This window comes from Cherax quadricarinatus, chromosome 39 (assembly GCF_038502225.1).
Source record: "Cherax quadricarinatus isolate ZL_2023a chromosome 39, ASM3850222v1, whole genome shotgun sequence".
Lineage (NCBI taxonomy): Eukaryota > Metazoa > Arthropoda > Malacostraca > Decapoda > Parastacidae > Cherax > Cherax quadricarinatus.
The window spans coordinates 22,689,284-22,706,615 of record NC_091330.1 but is presented as its reverse complement, the minus strand read 5'-3'; positions in this window follow the sequence as shown (position 1 = coordinate 22,706,615).

Sequence of the window (17,332 nt, the reverse complement as noted above, 5' to 3'; positions counted from 1 at the left end):
GCGCTCGTTATAATAAGGTTAGGCAAGTTTTCTAAGGTTCTTTTGATACAAAATTATTAATTTTTATATTAACGTAAATGAAAAAAATATATATCTTTAAACGTATAAGATCAAATTTTAGCAAGGACTTAATTTTAAATAAGTTCTTGCTAATTGACCAATTTTACTTATTCGGCAAATATGTATGTATATCAATATGATTGTTAGGAGTGGATGCAAGTGCTTTTTGAGATTTGACGTGATGGAGTGTGAGCTAGGTAACATTTCTTAAAATATCCAGGGAAAACCGGTTAGCCGGACTTGAGTCCTGGAGGTGAAAAATACAGCGCCTGCACTCTGAAGGAGGTATGAGGATGGCAATATAAACACAAATGCAGTATAATGTGATCCTTTATTGACTACGTTTCGCCCACACAGTGGGCTTTTTCAAGTCACAAACAGAACTACCTGGGGTGGAAGGAACGCGAGTATTTATAGTCCGGCTGAGGTCAGGTGAAGAATGCTGCATCTGATGATGTACCGAGTTGGGTTGTAGAGTCTAAAAACTTGGGTAGCTTGGAAAGGAGACTGGACAAGTTTGTGAGCAGACCTTCTACAGTGTTCTTATGTGGGATAGCGATGAAGAAGTTTCTTGGCAAGTGGTTCAGCTATGTTATAGAAGCCACTATTCTGGTTGAAGTTGTCGGATATAGAAATAAGTGATGATTCCAGGATTCTTCGGTATTGGGTGTTGTCTTCTGTGGCGATAAGTCTTGAGTTTCTGTAGTTTATCAAGTGGTTGTGTGAATTACGGTGTTGTACGCAGGCATTCCTTGTGTCGTCAGACCTGCTTGCGTATTGGTGTTCTGAAATACGTGTTTGGAGGTCCCTTGATGTTTCGCCCACGTATAACTTGTTGCAGTCATTACAAGGGATTATGTATACCCCTGCAGAGGATGGAGGCTTGTCCTGCCTACTACTGGTGATGTCCTTGATGGTCGTGGTTGTGGAGGTAGATACTTGGAATGATGTTTTGGCAAAGATGTTGGAAACATGTTTGGCAATGGAGTTGGTGGGAAGGACTATGTATCTCTTCTCGGCAGTGTCTTCTCTGGGTGTGTTGAAGATGTTTAGTGCTCGCCGTCTGCAGTCTCTGATGAAGTGACGAGGATAGTGGAGTTTGGAAAATACCTGTTCAATTATAGTGCATTCTTCCTCAAGGAACTCGTTGCTGCAGATTCTGAGTGCACGCAGGAAGAAGCCTATAATTACACCACGTTTGGTTTTGGTGTCGTGGTGAGAGTAGAAGTGGAGAAGATCGTTTTGGTTGGTGGGTTTTCGATAGACTTTAAAACGAAGTTCGTGGTCAGCTTTGCAGAGTAGAACATCAAGGAAAGGAAGAGTGTTGTCGACCTCTTCTTCAAGTGTGAACTGGATTGAAGGCTCGACCTGGTTGAGCTTGTCTTGGAGAGCTTGAACGTTGAAGCGTTTAGGAGTTATGAGGAGAATGTCGTCAACATAACGGAGCCAGGTGACAGACGAAGGAATAATGGTGGAGAAACGTTCGGCTTCTAGATGTTCCATGTATAGGTTCGCTAGGACTGCACTGAGTGGCGAACCCATGGGTAGTCCAAAAGTCTGCTGAAAGAGGTGATTTTCAAAAGAGAAACACGTAAAGCCAACACATAGTTCAACCAGGTCGATGAAGTCGCTGGCTGGAATGGGAAGATCAAGTGAATCGTCAATTTTCTTGCGCAAGAGATCGATGGCTTGTTTAGTAGGTACTTTAGTGAATAGGGAAGTCACGTCAAGGCTGGAAAGTTTCTTGTTCCTGATGTTGATGTTGCGAATGCGATTGAGAAGATCACCTGAGTGTTTGAGATGTGCTGGACTGATAGTGCCCAAGAGTTTCGAGAGGTGTTTGGCGAGAATTCCTGAGAGCTTGTGGGGAGCACTGCCTATTCCCGAGGATATGGGCCTCAGTGGGATACCAGGCTTGTGAGTCTTTGGCAGGCCGTACATTCTGGCAGGTCTGGGGTTGCTGGGCATGGTGTGCAGAAGTTTCTTCCCTTGTTCTGAGCTCCTCAGAATGCGGCGAGTCCTTTGAAGAAAAGTTTTAGTAAGGTTGTCCACTTGGTTAGTTGTGAGAGGTTTGTAGGTATCTGGGTCATTAAGTAGATTGAGCATTTTGTTCCTGTAATCGTCAGTGTTCATGATGACAACACCACCTCCTTTATCAGCGGTGGTGACCCTGATGGTCGTGTCTTCTGCTAAACCTTTGAGTGCATTGATGTAACGTCGAGGTATGAGGATGCTGCAGACTGGAGGGGCATTCTGAACTGTGATGTCAACACGATTCCTGCAAAATCTGTGTATACTACTACATCTTCATTCTGTATGTCCTCCAGTGCATCCAAAATTACGTCATAGTAGTCATGTTAGTTGTGAGACCCAGGAGCAACCAGCTCTAAAACCATGCTGCCCTGGGTTGTACAGTTGATGGGTATACAAGTGGTCTTCGGTCTTGATGCTTAAAGCCCTTTCAAAGATTTTTATAATCGAGGTACGTTTGTGCTATCGATCTGTAGTTCATTGCTATTATTCTGCTGCCACCTTTGTGAAGTGGTTCAATATCCGTTATTTTAAACGACTGTGGGATGACCCCCGTGTCTTGGTGAACACGGAGTTCCACGAGTCTGCAAGCAGAATGAATGGGTATGGTATCAGTGGCTTTTTCGAAGTCCAGGTTGTTAGGATTGTGTCAAAAATTTTGAGAGGGGATTTTGCGATTGGTTCATGAAAATTTTTTTCAGACTGTATATGTGATTTGATTCAGATTAACATTAATATAGACATCGATTTAGACATTTTAGACGTTATTGGCATACATTGATTAAGAAACTGTTTAGACCTGATTCACATATACATTGATTTAGACGTTGTTTTAGACTTGATTTACATATACATTTAGAATCTGAGGTTTCCAATACTGCTTTGTATTTTTATTTCTTGTATTGTTTAAATTAATATTAAAATTGAAGTTAAAATTTAGTGCTATCACTGACATCATTGGGCACTTGTGATATCTTCCCGTGACAACGACTATGAGGATAACATGACATCACTGTACCCTCACGATATCTTCTCCTGACATCGACCGTACAGAATAAGCTGCTCTCGTGCAGCTGAGGCGAAGTTCAGCTTGATATTATTCACAAATTCCATACCAGATGTTGTATTTATTGAACGTTTTACAGAGTTTTCAGCGCGGATGCCGGACGCAGTTGTAAGTCTTGTGTTGTGAATACCACAGTGCACGCTAACCCTCCTATCCTACTGCTCCTCCTCCTCCTCCTCCTCCTGCTACTGTTGTTGTTGCCACTCCCTCTGCTCCTGTCATTGTTGCTGCTTCTGCTGTGCTGCTGCTGATGACGACACTGCCATTATTACTACTATTGTTCCTGTCACTGCTCGTACAACCGTTGTTATTGCTCCTGCTCCTGTCGCTGCTGTTGCTCATGTCACTTCTGTTGCTGTTATTGTTTCTGTTTCTACTGCTGTTGCTGCAGCATATATATATATATATATATATATATATATATATATATATATATATATATAATGTCGTGCCGAATAGGCAGAACTTGCTATCTTGGCTTAAATAGCAACGCTCATCTTGCCATATAGGACAAGTGAAAATTTGTGTATGCAATAATTTCGCCAAAATCATTCTGAACCTAACGAAAAAAATATATTTCATTGTGTTTGTTTAGTTCTAAATTATTGTAAACGTATTTAAAATATGTTTAGTTGGGTTAGGCTAAAATAAATTGCTCTTGTTATAATAAGGTTAGGTAAGTTTTCTAAGATTCTTTTGGTGCAAAATTAAAATTTTTTACATTAACATTAATGAAAAAAATATATCTTTAAACGTAATAGAGAAAATTTCAGAAAGGGCTTAATTTTAAATGAATTCTTGCTAAATGACCAGTTTTACATATTCGGCACGACATTATATATATATATATATATATATATATATATATATATATATATATATATATATATATATATATATATATATATATATATATATTATTCTGGTTCCTCCTGCAAGTGCGTCTGTTTCATACACACATGATTGTATTAATTGTGCATGTGTTAGTGGTACACTTTTGTCTACACAGTAGTTTTAGATGCTCTGTGTATGGCATTTCTAATGTGTCTTGTATTTCTAGAGCGATGTGTGTGTGTGTGCGCTCAACTAATTGTTGTTGCAAGGGTCGAGACTCAGCTCCTGGCCCACCTCTTCACTGGTCGCTACTTGTGTGTGTGTGTTTTTGTGTATGTGTGTGTGTGTGTGTGTGTGCTCACCTAATTGTGGTTACAAGAGTCGAGACTCAGCTCCTGGCCCGCCTCTTCACTGGTCGCTACTTGTGTGTGTGTGTGTGTACTCACCTAATTGTACTCGCCTAATTGTGGTTGCAGGGGTCGAGACTCAGCTCCTGGTCCCGCCTCTTCACTGAACGCTACTAGGTCCTCTCTCTCTCTCTCTCTCTCTCTCTCTCTCTCTCTCTCTCTGCTTTCTGAGCTTTGTCATACCTCGTCTTAAAGTTATGTATGGTTCCTGCCTCCACTACATCGCTTGCTGGACTATGCCACTTCCTGACGACTCTATGACTGAAGAAATACTTCCTAACATACCTGTGTGTGTGTGTGTACTCACCTATTTGTGGTTGCAGGGGTCGAGTCTTAGCTCCTGGCCCCGCGCGCGCGTGTGTGTGTGTGTGTGTGTGTGTGTGTGTGTGTGTGTGTGTGTGTGTGTGTGTGTGTGTGTGTGTGTGTGTGTGTTCTTTTAGACGATTTTCCTGCTTGTCTCCTTCTGTCGTAATGACAAATAATATGAACATTCAAAGCGTTTGTGTTTACATACATGTGTATGTGGTGATGACACAGGTGTTAGGGTTGTGACACAGGTGTTGGGTTGATGACACGGGTATTTTGTAGATGATACGGGTATTGTGTAAAGGACACGGGTATTGTGTAGATAACACGGGTATTGTGTACAGGACGCAGGTATTGTGTAGATGACACGGGTATTGTGTAGATGATATGGGTATTGTGTAGATGACACGGGTATTGTGTAGATGACACCGGTATTGTGTAGATGATATGGGTATTGTGTAGAGGACACGGGTATTGTGTAGATGACACGGGTATTGTGTAGATGATACGGGTATTGTGTAGATGATACGGGTATTGTGTAGATGATATGAGTATTGTGTAGATACGGGTATTGTGTAGATATGGGTATTGTGTAGATGATACGGGTATTGTGTAGATGATATGGGTATTGTGTAGACGATACGGGTATTGTGTAGATGATATGGGTATTGTGTAGATGATACGGGTATTGTGTAGATGATATGGGTATTGTGTAGATGATATGGGTATTGTGTAGATGATACGGGTATTGTGTATATGATACGGGTATTGTGTATATGATACGGGTATTGTGTAGATGATATGGGTATTGTGTAGATGATATGGGTATTGTGTAGATGATACGGGTATTGTGTAGATGATATGGGTATTGTGTAGATGATACGGGTATTGTGTAGATGATATGGGTATTGTGTAGATGATACGGGTATTGTATAGATGATATGGGTATTGTGTAGATGATACGGGTATTGTGTAGATGATACGGGTATTGTGTAGATGATATGGGTATTGTGTAGATGATACGGGTATTGTGTAGATATGGGTATTGTGTAGATGATACGGGTATTGTGTAGACGATATGGGTATTGTGTAGATGATACGGGTATTGTGTAGATGATACGGGTATTGTGTAGATGATATGGGTATTGTGCAGATGATATGGGTATTGTGTAGATACGGGTATTGTGTAGATATGGGTATTGTGTAGATGATACGGGTATTGTGTAGATGATATGGGTATTGTGTAGACGATACGGGTATTGTGTAGATGATATGGGTATTGTGTAGATGATACGGGTATTGTGTAAATGATATGGGTATTGTGTAGATGATACGGGTATTGTGTAGATGATATGGGTATTGTGTAGGTGATACGGGTATTGTGTAGATGATACGGGTATTGTGTAGATGATATGGGTATTGTGTAGATGATATGGGTATTGTGTAGATACGGGTATTGTGTAGATATGGGTATTGTGTAGATGATACGGGTATTGTGTAGATGATACGGGTATTGTGTAGATATGGGTATTGTGTAGATGATATGGGTATTGTGTAGATGATACGGGTGTTGTGTAGATGATACGGGTATTTTGTAGATGATACGGGTATTGTGTAGATTATACGGGTATTGTGTAGATGATATGGGTATTGTGTAGATGATATGGGTATTGTGTAGATGATACGGGTATTGTGTAGATGATACGGGTATTGTGTAGATGATACGGGTATTGTGTAGATGATACGGGTATTGTGTAGATGATATGGGTATTGTGTAGATGATACGGGTATTGTGTAGATGATATGGGTATTGTGTAGATGATACGGGTATTGTGTAGATGACACGGGTATTGTGTAGATGACACGGATATTGTGTAGATGACACGGATATTGTGTAGATGACACGGATATTGTATAGATGACACGGATATTGTGTAGATGACACGGATATTGTGTAGATGACACGGACATTGTGTAGATGACACGGATATTGTGTAGATGACACGGATATTGTGTAGATGACACGGATATTGTGTAGATGACACGGATATTGCGTAGATGACACGGATATTGTGTAGATGACACGGGTATTGTGTAGATGACACGGATATTGTGTAGATGACACGGATATTGTGTAGATGACACGGATATTGTGTAGATGACACGGATATTGTGTAGATGACACGGATATTGTGTAGATGACACGGATATTGTGTAGCTGACACGGATATTGTGTAGATGACACGGATATTGTGTAGATGACACGGGTATTGTGTAGATGACACGGATATTGTGTAGATGACACGGATATTGTGTAGATGACACGGATATTGTGTAGATGACACGGGTATTGTGTAGATGACACGGGTATTGTGTAGATGACACGGATATTGTGTAGATGACACGGGTATTGTGTAGATGACACAGATATTGTGTAGATGACACGGATATTGTGTAGATGACACGGATATTGTGTAGATGACACGGGTATTGTGTAGATGACACGGGTATTGTGTAGATGACACGGATATTGTGTAGATGACACGGGTATTGTGTAGATGACACGGGTATTGTGTAGATGACACGGATATTGTGTAGATGACACGGGTATTGTGTAGATGACACGGGTATTGTGTAGATGACACGGGTATTGTGTAGATGACACGGGTATTGTGTAGATGACACGGATATTGTGCAGATGTGGAAAATAGCGCTTGAATTTTCCAATTAACCGTTATACCCCCCCCACCCGACCGGGAGTATGTAGGGAAGGGGGGGATGCCAAAGGAGGGGTGCCACTATTCTGTACATACACCCATGAGGGGTGCCACTATTCTGTACATACACCCACGAGGCGACTCCTCTCGTGGATACCGCGAATTACCCGGTAACTCCCTCGACATGGATACACACCGCGAAAGCTCACCACGGACGAGAATTTGGCTGTGACTCCCCACACAGGTATTCCCAGGTGCACCCACAGCTACCCTCTTGCATGTATCTCAGGTGTACTGAGTGCACACTTGTTCATTGGGATTGCTCCTGCTCCAAACCTGGAGAGGCCACGATCTATCACACTGCCTCCTGTGTAGTAATAGCAGTATGCACCCATTACTCTGAGTTAAGCTAGGGTGAGGCGGCAGGCCCTAGGATAGATTTATAATTGAACAAGGGGCCACTACCCTGTGAAGCCACGTACACAGCCTTCATTCTCCATAGATGATGCGGGTGTTATGTTGACGACTCAAGTGTTGTATTGATGAAGTGGATGTTGTGATGACACAGGTATTGTCCTAAGTGTCTGTGAGCACTTACAACATGTGCTCAGTGACGCAAATCTACAATCTGCAAAGTACATCTACGCTACACAGAGTTCTTCTACAGTATAGAGAAAGATTACATATGCGGCTATAGAGAGCACATCTACAACAGAGTACATCCACAGTATACGAAGAACTTTGTCAACAAACAGTATGTCTACAGGACAGAATGATTTGCATAATTAATGGTCCAAGTGTGACTAGTTAATGGTCCAAATGTGGCTAGTTAATGGTCCAAGTGTGAATAATTAATAATCCAAGTCGGACAGAAACGTCGTCATAAAATTTTTTCTATGTTCTGTTTTATTTGTGTATTGTTCCACAATACACAAATTATTATTCGTTTCTAAACTGATTCAGGTTCTATCCGACGTGGATAATTTATTGTTTTGAGTTTTTGAACTTTCTTGATTGATTTTTGCCCTGGAGCAGCGTGTGACCCAGCAGCAGCTGTGGACGTGTTTGACAACCTTCATATATAAAAACCCCTACACATGATATGCTGAATCTGCAGTTTAATCTATCTTTTGCAGGCAGAAACGGCTCGAGAGGTATTGCGTGTGGAATCGCTTCCCCGCAATAAATTTGTTTCGTAATGCAAAACATGCTCATGGTTTTGTGGTAGGACGGTAGCTTGCACGACTCTAACGTAGCTCACGTAAATGAACCATTGATTAGGTCGCCATCTTCACTGCACCAGCACCACAAACATGGTACGGTAAAACTTTGGTACTGCTTCCTTTTTTTTTTTAGCTTGTTAAGAGCCCAAATTGCATTCCTAACCTGCCACAACACCCAGCAGCTGCTCCCACCGGCGCACAACCACACGCAGTATTTTAAGTTCAGTCCATTATCCTACTCAATATCTGAAAGCATTTATCGTGGTTTAGATCGCAGGGGCGAGGAACCATGTGTCTCGTGTGCCTGCCTTCTGGTGCTACATAATGCTGTTCTGCACATAACCAAGGTAAACGAATTGATGCTTTGCAGTTTCTCTCTGAATTTCACCATGCAATTTAGATATCCGAGAAAAGAGTGAATGTTATAGATTCTTTGCATGGCACCAGTTTTAGACACCAGGGAGAGCATGAGTCGGACGAATCTGTATATATTTACGAAACAGCGTGTGAAAAGAGAAGAGTCCCTGTGGACTGGGGACCCAGATAATGTGTCCTGATGGTGTGGAGATCAACGACTATCCTCCCAGAACCAATTATGAGTCCAAGGATTGTAAATCATTATCTTTGTACTTTCAGTACATGCTATGACTCTTCCCCCCCCCCCTTTTTTTAATTCTGGTTTTCATATTTTTTTCGGTCTCGTTCTGCCTGTACCTCCCAGGCGAGTCACCATTGGTCGGGACGTCATTGGTCGGGATGTCATTGGTCGGGACACCATTCTTCGGGACAATATTTGTCGGGACGTCATTGGTCGGGACACCATTCTTCGGGACAATATTTGTCGGGACGTCATTGGTCGGGATGTCATTGGTCGGGACACCATTCTTCGGGACAATATTTGTCGGGACGTCATTGACTGGGACATCATTGTATGTTGTCATGGTAGTAGTGATAGTGCGCTGCGCACTTGCTGTCATTACGGTGGTGGTAATGGTAGTGTGCTGCGCACTTGCTGTCATTATGGTGGTGGTAATGGTAGTGCGCTGCGCACTTGCTGTCATTATGGTGGTGGTAATGGTAGTGTGCTGCGCACTTGCTGTCATTATGGTGGTGGTAATGGTAGTGCGCTGCGCACTTGCTGTCATTATGGTGGTGGTAATGGTAGTGCGCTGCGCACTTGCTGTCATTACGGTGGTGGTAATGGTAGTGTGCTGCGCACTTGCTGTCATTATGGTGGTGGTAATGGTAGTGCGCTGCGCACTTGCTGTCATTATGGTGGTGGTAATGGTAGTGCGCTGCGCACTTGCTGTCATTATGGTGGTGGTAATGGTAGTGCGCTGCGCACTTGCTGTCATTACGGTGGTGGTAATGGTAGTGCGCTGCGCACTTGCTGTCATTACGGTGGTGGTAATGGTAGTGCGCTGCGCACTTGCTGTCATTACGGTGGTGGTAATGGTAGTGCGCTGCGCACTTGCTGTCATTACGGTGGTGGTAATGGTAGTGCGCTGCGCACTTGCTGTCATTACGGTGGTGGTAATGGTAGTGCGCTGCGCACTTGCTGTCATTATGGTGGTGGTAATGGTAGTGCGCTGCGCACTTGCTGTCATTACGGTGGTGGTAATGGTAGTGTGCTGCGCACTCACTGTCATTACGGTGGTGGTAATGGTAGTGCGCTGCGCAATCACTGTCATTACGGTGGTGGTAATGGTAGTGCGCTGCGCACTTGCTGTCATTATGGTGGTGGTAATGGTAGTGCGCTGCGCACTTGCTGTCATTATGGTGGTGGTAATGGTAGTGCGCTGCGCACTTGCTGTCATTATGGTGGTGGTAATGGTAGTGTGCTGCGCACTCACTGTCATTACGGTGGTGGTAATGGTAGTGCGCTGCGCACTTGCTGTCATTATGGTGGTGGTAATGGTAGTGCGCTGCGCACTTGCTGTCATTATGGTGGTGGTAATGGTAGTGCGCTGCGCACTTGCTGTCATTATGGTGGTGGTAATGGTAGTGCGCTGCGCAATCACTGTCATTACGGTGGTGGTAATGGTAGTGCGCTGCGCACTTGCTGTCATTATGGTGGTGGTAATGGTAGTGCGCTGCGCACTTGCTGTCATTATGGTGGTGGTAATGGTAGTGCGCTGCGCACTTGCTGTCATTATGGTGGTGGTAATGGTAGTGCGCTGCGCACTCACTGTCATTACGGTGGTGGTAATGGTAGTGCGCTGCGCAATCACTGTCATTACGGTGGTGGTAATGGTAGTGCGCTGCGCACTCACTGTCATTACGGTGGTGGTAATGGTAGTGCGCTGCGCAATCACTGTCATTACGGTGGTGGTAATGGTAGTGCGCTGCGCACTGTCATCATGGTGGTGGTAATGGTAGTGTGCTGCGCACTCACTGTCATCACGGTGGTGGTAATGGTAGTGCGCTGCGCACTGTCATCATGGTGGTGGTAATAGTAGTGTGCTGCGCACTCACTGTCATCACGGTGGTGGTAATGGTAGTGTGCTGCGCACTCACTGTCATTACGGTAGTGGTAATGGTAGTGCGTTGCGCACCCACTGTCATCATGGTGGTGATAATGATAGTGCGCTGCGCACTCACTGTCATCACGGTGGTGGTAATGGTAGTGCGCTGCGCAATCACTGTCATTACGGTGGTGGTAATGGTAGTGCGCTGCGCACTCACTGTCATCACGGTGGTGGTAATGGTAGTGTGCTGCGCACTCACTCATCACGGTGGTGGTAATGGTAGTGTGCTGAGCACTCATTGTCATTACGGTGGTGGTAATGGTAGTGCGCTGCGCACTCACTGTCATCATGGTGGTGATAATGATAGTGCGCTGCGCGCTCACTGTCATCACGGTGGTGGTAATGGTAGTGCGCTGCGCAATCATTGTCATCACGGTGGTGGTAATGGTAGTGCGCTGCGCACTGTCATCACAGTGGTGGTAATGGTAGTGCGCTGCGCACTCACTGCCATCACAATGGTGGTAATGGTAGTGCGCTGCGCACTCACTGTCATCACGGTGATGGTAATGGTAGTGCGCTGCGCACTCACTGACATTACGGTGGTGGTAATGGTAGTGCGCTGCGCACTCACTGTCATCACGGTGATGGTAATGGTAGTACGCTGCGCACTCAGTCTACGTCATATCACACACCAAGCAGCAACAATAGCCAGCTCAGGGATGCAACAAGAGCCAACTCAGGGATGCAACAAGAGCCAACTCAGGGATGCAACAAAAACCAGCTCAGGGATGCAACAAGAGCCAGCTCAGGGATGCAACAAGAGCCAGCTCAGGGATGCAACAAGAGCCAGTTCGGGGATGCAGCAAGAGACAACTCAGGGATGCAACAAGAGCCAGCTCAGGGATGCAACAAGAGCCACTTCAGGGATGCAACAAGAGCTAGCTCAGGGATGCAGCAAGAGACAACTCAGGGATGCAACAAGAGCCAGCTCAGGGATGCAACAAGAGCCACTTCAGGGATGCAACAAGAGCTAGCTCAGGGATGCAACAAGAGCCAGCTCGGGGATGCAACAAGAGCCAGCTCGGGGATGCAGCACGAGACAACTCAGGGATGCAACAAGAACCAGTTCAGGGATGCAACAAGAGCCAACTCAGGGATTCTACAAGAACCAGTTCAGGGATGCAACAAGAGTCAGCTCGGGGATGCAACAAGAGCCAGCTCAGGGATGCAACAAGAGCCAGCTCAGGGATGCAACAAGAGCCAGCTCAGGGATGCAACAAGAGCCAGTTCAGGGATGCAACAAGAGCTAGCTCAGGGATGCAACAAGAGCCAGTTCAGGGATGCAACAAGAGCTAGCTCAGGGATGCAAGAAGAGCCAGCTCAGGGATGCAACAAGAGCCAGCTCAGGGATGCAACAAGAGCCAGTTCAGGGATGCAACAAGAGCTAGCTTAGGGATACAACGTTCAACACATTACCAAGTATTACATCATTAGTGACCATCCCAGAAATTCAAGATGGATTCTGTCAGTAAATTGGCCGTGTATCTTAATGTCGTTTGTCTTCTAGAAAAAGAGAGAGAGAGAGGCGGAGAAAAAGAGAGAGGGGGCGGAGAATGAGAGAGAGAGAGAGGGACGGAGGTCATCTAGCTCTCATGGAGTTGTCCTCAGGTTTTCTGAAATATTTCTGTTGTAAGTTTTTATCTACTTATCAACAGTTTCTCTGTCTGTCTGTCTGTCTCTCTCTCTCTCTCTCTCTCTCTCTCTCTCTCTCTCTCTCTCTCTCTCTCTCTCTCTCTCTCTCTCTCTCAGTGGTGACGTGTACTTAGCTTCAGTGGTGACGTGTACTTAGCTCTGTGAAGACCTGTTTGTGCGCTCTCTACGGATTGAAGCAAGATGCCCTCCATCGAGCAACTTTACCAACAGCTTAAGGAAGAATTGAAGATGGCGAAGATGGAGATTCGCCGACTGACCGAGGAAAACAAGAAGATTCTTAGTAGTCCTCATGTTTTGAGTCCTCAGGTCAAGAAGGGAAACTCGTCAGTGGCTGGACAGCAGGGAACGAAGTTGACGATCAAGAAGACGAATGGAAAGGTAGAAACGATGAAGAAGAAAGAGACTGCTGTGGAAACTGTTGTGGAAACATCTAATACATTCTCAGTGCTACCCGACGAAAGCGAGTCGACTACTGGGAACGTCACGACGAACGACACCAAGGAAGGTAAGAATATTGTTGTTGGGGATAGCCAAGTTAGGTATATGGATAGGGCGTTCTGCTTGAAGGACAGGAGTAGGAGACAGAGAGTTTGCTTTCCTGGGGCTGGGATGGAGGATATTGTTAGCCGTCTGGATGACATCATGAGAGGTAATGGGAGCAATCCTATTATCTGTCTCAGTGCTGGAGGCAACGATGTTGGCAGACGTAGGAGTGAAGACCTGATTAGCAGGTATAGGTCAGCAATAGAAATAATTAGGAGGAAGGGTGGGAACCCTGTTATATGTGGTATTTTGCCAAGGAGAGGAGTTGGAAATGAATGGTTGTCCAGGGCAATTGGTGTCAATTGCTGGCTGGACAAATACTGTAAGGAAAATGCAGTAACATTCATTGACAACTGGGACCTCTTCTATGGCAGAAATGACATGTATGCCAGGGATGGGGTTCACTTATCTAGGTCTGGGGTGGGGACACTGGCAACTGCAGTGGAGGGAGCTGTTAGGACTTTAAACTAGGAATAGTTAGTGGTATGGGTTTTGGCAGGAAAACAGTGAAGTCCCAGTGTAGTAATATTATGAGTTCTAGGGGAACTAGTAATAAGCAGAACGAGGTAGATATTGAAAAGCCAGTGACACTGGGTGATAAGGACAGTAATAGGTTTAGTAGAAAAACAGAAATGAGCAGGAAGGGTAAAGAGAAAGGAGAGTCTTTCAATGTTTATTATGCTAATAGCCGTAGTGCTAGGAATAAGATGGACGAGTTGAGATTAGTTGCTAGTGCAGGTAACATTGATGTATTTGCCTTAACTGAGACGTGGTTTAATTCAAAAAGTCGGGACATGCCTGCGGAATGTCACATTCAGGGTTTTAAATTGTTCCAAGTAGATAGAAGTATCGGGAAGGGGGGTGGGGTGGCATTGTATGTCCGAGATCGCTTGAACTGTTGCATAAAAACGGGTATTAAGTCTGAAGTAACACATACAGAGTCTGTTTGGATAGAATTTTCAGAGGGGCATGAAAAATTGATTTTAGGCGTGATATACCGCCCCCCAAACTTAGATAGGGACCAAGGGAGACTACTATGGGAGGAAATTGTTAAGGCCACAAGGCACGATAATGTAGTAATTCTAGGAGACTTTAACTTTAGTCATATTGATTGGAATTTCTTGACTGGGAATTCAGAATCATACGACTTCTTAGAAGTAGTTCAGGATTGTTTTTTGAAGCAGTTTGTGACAGAACCTACAAGGGGAAATAACCTGCTTGACTTAGTTCTGGCAAACATTGAATCCCTTGTTAATAATTTAGAAATTTCAGAGGAACTGGGTGCTAGCGACCACAAATCAATTACATTTAGCATTGAATGGAAGTACGATAGTAGCGATAACTCAGTAACAGTCCCAGATTTTCGCTTAGCAGATTACGATGGGCTTAGTGAACACTTATCATCTGTTGACTGGGGTAACGAAGAGAGCTATCAATATGACAGTTTTCTGAACACAATACATGCTGCTCAAAGAGCGTTTATCCCATATAAAGAAATTAGATCAAATAGAAATGACCTAAAATGGATGAATAATAGGCTCAAATATCTACTAGGGCATAAGAAAGGAATTTATAGGCGTATCAAAAGAGGTGAGGGTCATCTTATGACTCAGTATATTGACATTAAGAGGGACATTAAAAAGGGGATAAGAAAAGCTAAAAGGGACTATGAAATTAAAGTTGCTAGGGATTCTAAAACTAACACAAAAAGTTTTTTCCAGGTCTATAGAACAAAAGTTAGAGATAAGATAGGTCCCCTTAAAAATAACTATGGGCATCTTACTGACAAAGAGAATGAAATGTGCTCGATTTTAAATAATTATTTTCTCTCGGTTTTTACACAGGAAGACACTAACAATATTCCAGTAATTAATTTTTATAGTGGGCTAGAAGAAGATAAATTATGTAACATCACAGTCACTAGTGAAATGGTTGTGAAGCAGATAGACAGACTGAAGCAAAATAAGTCGCCGGGTCCTGATGAGGTTTTTTCAAGGGTTCTTAAGGAATGCAAAATGGAAGTCTGTGAACCATTAACTAATATTTTTAATTTATCTCTTCAAACAGGTGTAGTGTCTGATATGTGGAAGATGGCTAATGTAATTCCTATTTTTAAAACGGGACAAGTCGTTACCGTCAAATTACCGCCCAATAAGCCTGACCTCAATTGTAGGCAAATTACTAGAGTCAATTATAGCTGAGATTATAAGAAGCCATCTCGATAAGCATAGCATGATTAATGATACTCAGCATGGATTCACAAGAGGCCGGTCTTGTCTAACTAATTTATTAACTTTCTTCAGTAAAGCTTTTGAGGCTGTTGACCACGATAAAGAGTTTGATATTATTTACTTAGATTTTAGTAAGGCTTTTGATAGAGTTCTGCGCCATAGACTGTTAAAGAAAGTGGCAGCTCATGGCATTGGAGGAAAAGTGCTCTCATGGATCGAGTCATGGCTCACAGACAGGAAGCAGAGAGTGTCCATAAATGGGGTTAAATCCGAGTGGGGATCTGTAACAAGTGGCGTTCCACAGGGATCAGTCTTGGGCCCGTTGTTGTTTATAATATATATCAATGATCTTGATGAGGGAATTACTAGTGATATGAGCAAATTCGCCGATGACACAAAGATATGTAGGATAATTGATTCAAACGTAGATGTTATGGAACTTCAGGAGGATTTAAACAAACTCTATTCTTGGTCAGAAAAGTGGCAGATGCAGTTCAATGTAGATAAATGCAAGGTCCTGAAGCTCGGGAGTGTCCATAACCCTAGTACTTATAAGTTAAATGATGTAGAACTTAGCCATACAGATTGCGAAAAGGACTTGGGGGTTATGGTGAGCAGCAACCTTAAACCAAGACAGCAATGCCTAAGCGTACTTAATAAGGCAAATAGATTACTGGGATATATATCAAGAAGTGTAAGCAACAGAAGTCCAGAGGTCATACTGCAGCTTTATACATGAAGAAAGTTAAGACACTTGTGCAACATCTGGTTATCTTTATTGTAAACGTTTCGCCATCCAGTGGCTTTATCAATACAAATTCTTGGACATAGAATTTGTATTGATAAAGCCACTGGATGGCGAAACGTTTACAATAAAGATAACCAGATGTTGCACAAGTGTCTTAATTAACTTTCATCTTGTCGTATTGTATACCTGTCTTGCACGGCTTTATACATCATTAGTAAGGCCTCACCTAGATTATGCAGCTCAATTCTGGTCTCCATATTACAGAATGGACATAAATTCGTTAGAAAACCATTCAGCGTAGGATGACTAAATTAATACATAGCATTAGAAATCTTCCTTATGAAGAAAGATTGAAGACTCTTAAGTTAAATTCACTTGTTAGACGAAGAATGAGGGGAGACATGATCGAAGTGTATAAGTGGAAGATAGGTATTAATAAAGGGGATATTAATAAGGTCTTGAGGATATCTCTCCAAGAGAGAACCCGCAGTAATGGATTTAAATTAGATAAGTTTAGATTTAGAAAGGACATAGGAAAGTATTGGTTTGGAAATAGGGTAGTTGATGAGTGGAACAGTCTACCTAGTTGGAGAATTGAGACACTTATGCAACACATGGGAATCTTTATTGAAGAAACGTTTCGCCACACAGTGGCTTCATCAGTCCAATACAAAGTAGAAATGGGTAAGGAGAGTAGAAGTATGAGGTAATCAGTCCCTCAACCTGGATTCGATGTGTTCAGTCCATCACTCTTGTAGTAAGTGCAGCATAGGGCCAGAGAGGTGGCTTATATACTGCGGTGAGATGAGTTGAAGCAGGAAGAGGCGGGATCTTAGTGGGACCTGCCACTAACCTAGTTGGGTTATTGAGGCTAGGACTTTGGGTAGTTTCAAATTTAGGTTGGATAAATACATGAGTGAGAGGGGTTGGATTTGAGTGGGACTTGCACATCAGAGCTTATTTCTTGGGTAGCATTGAAAATTGG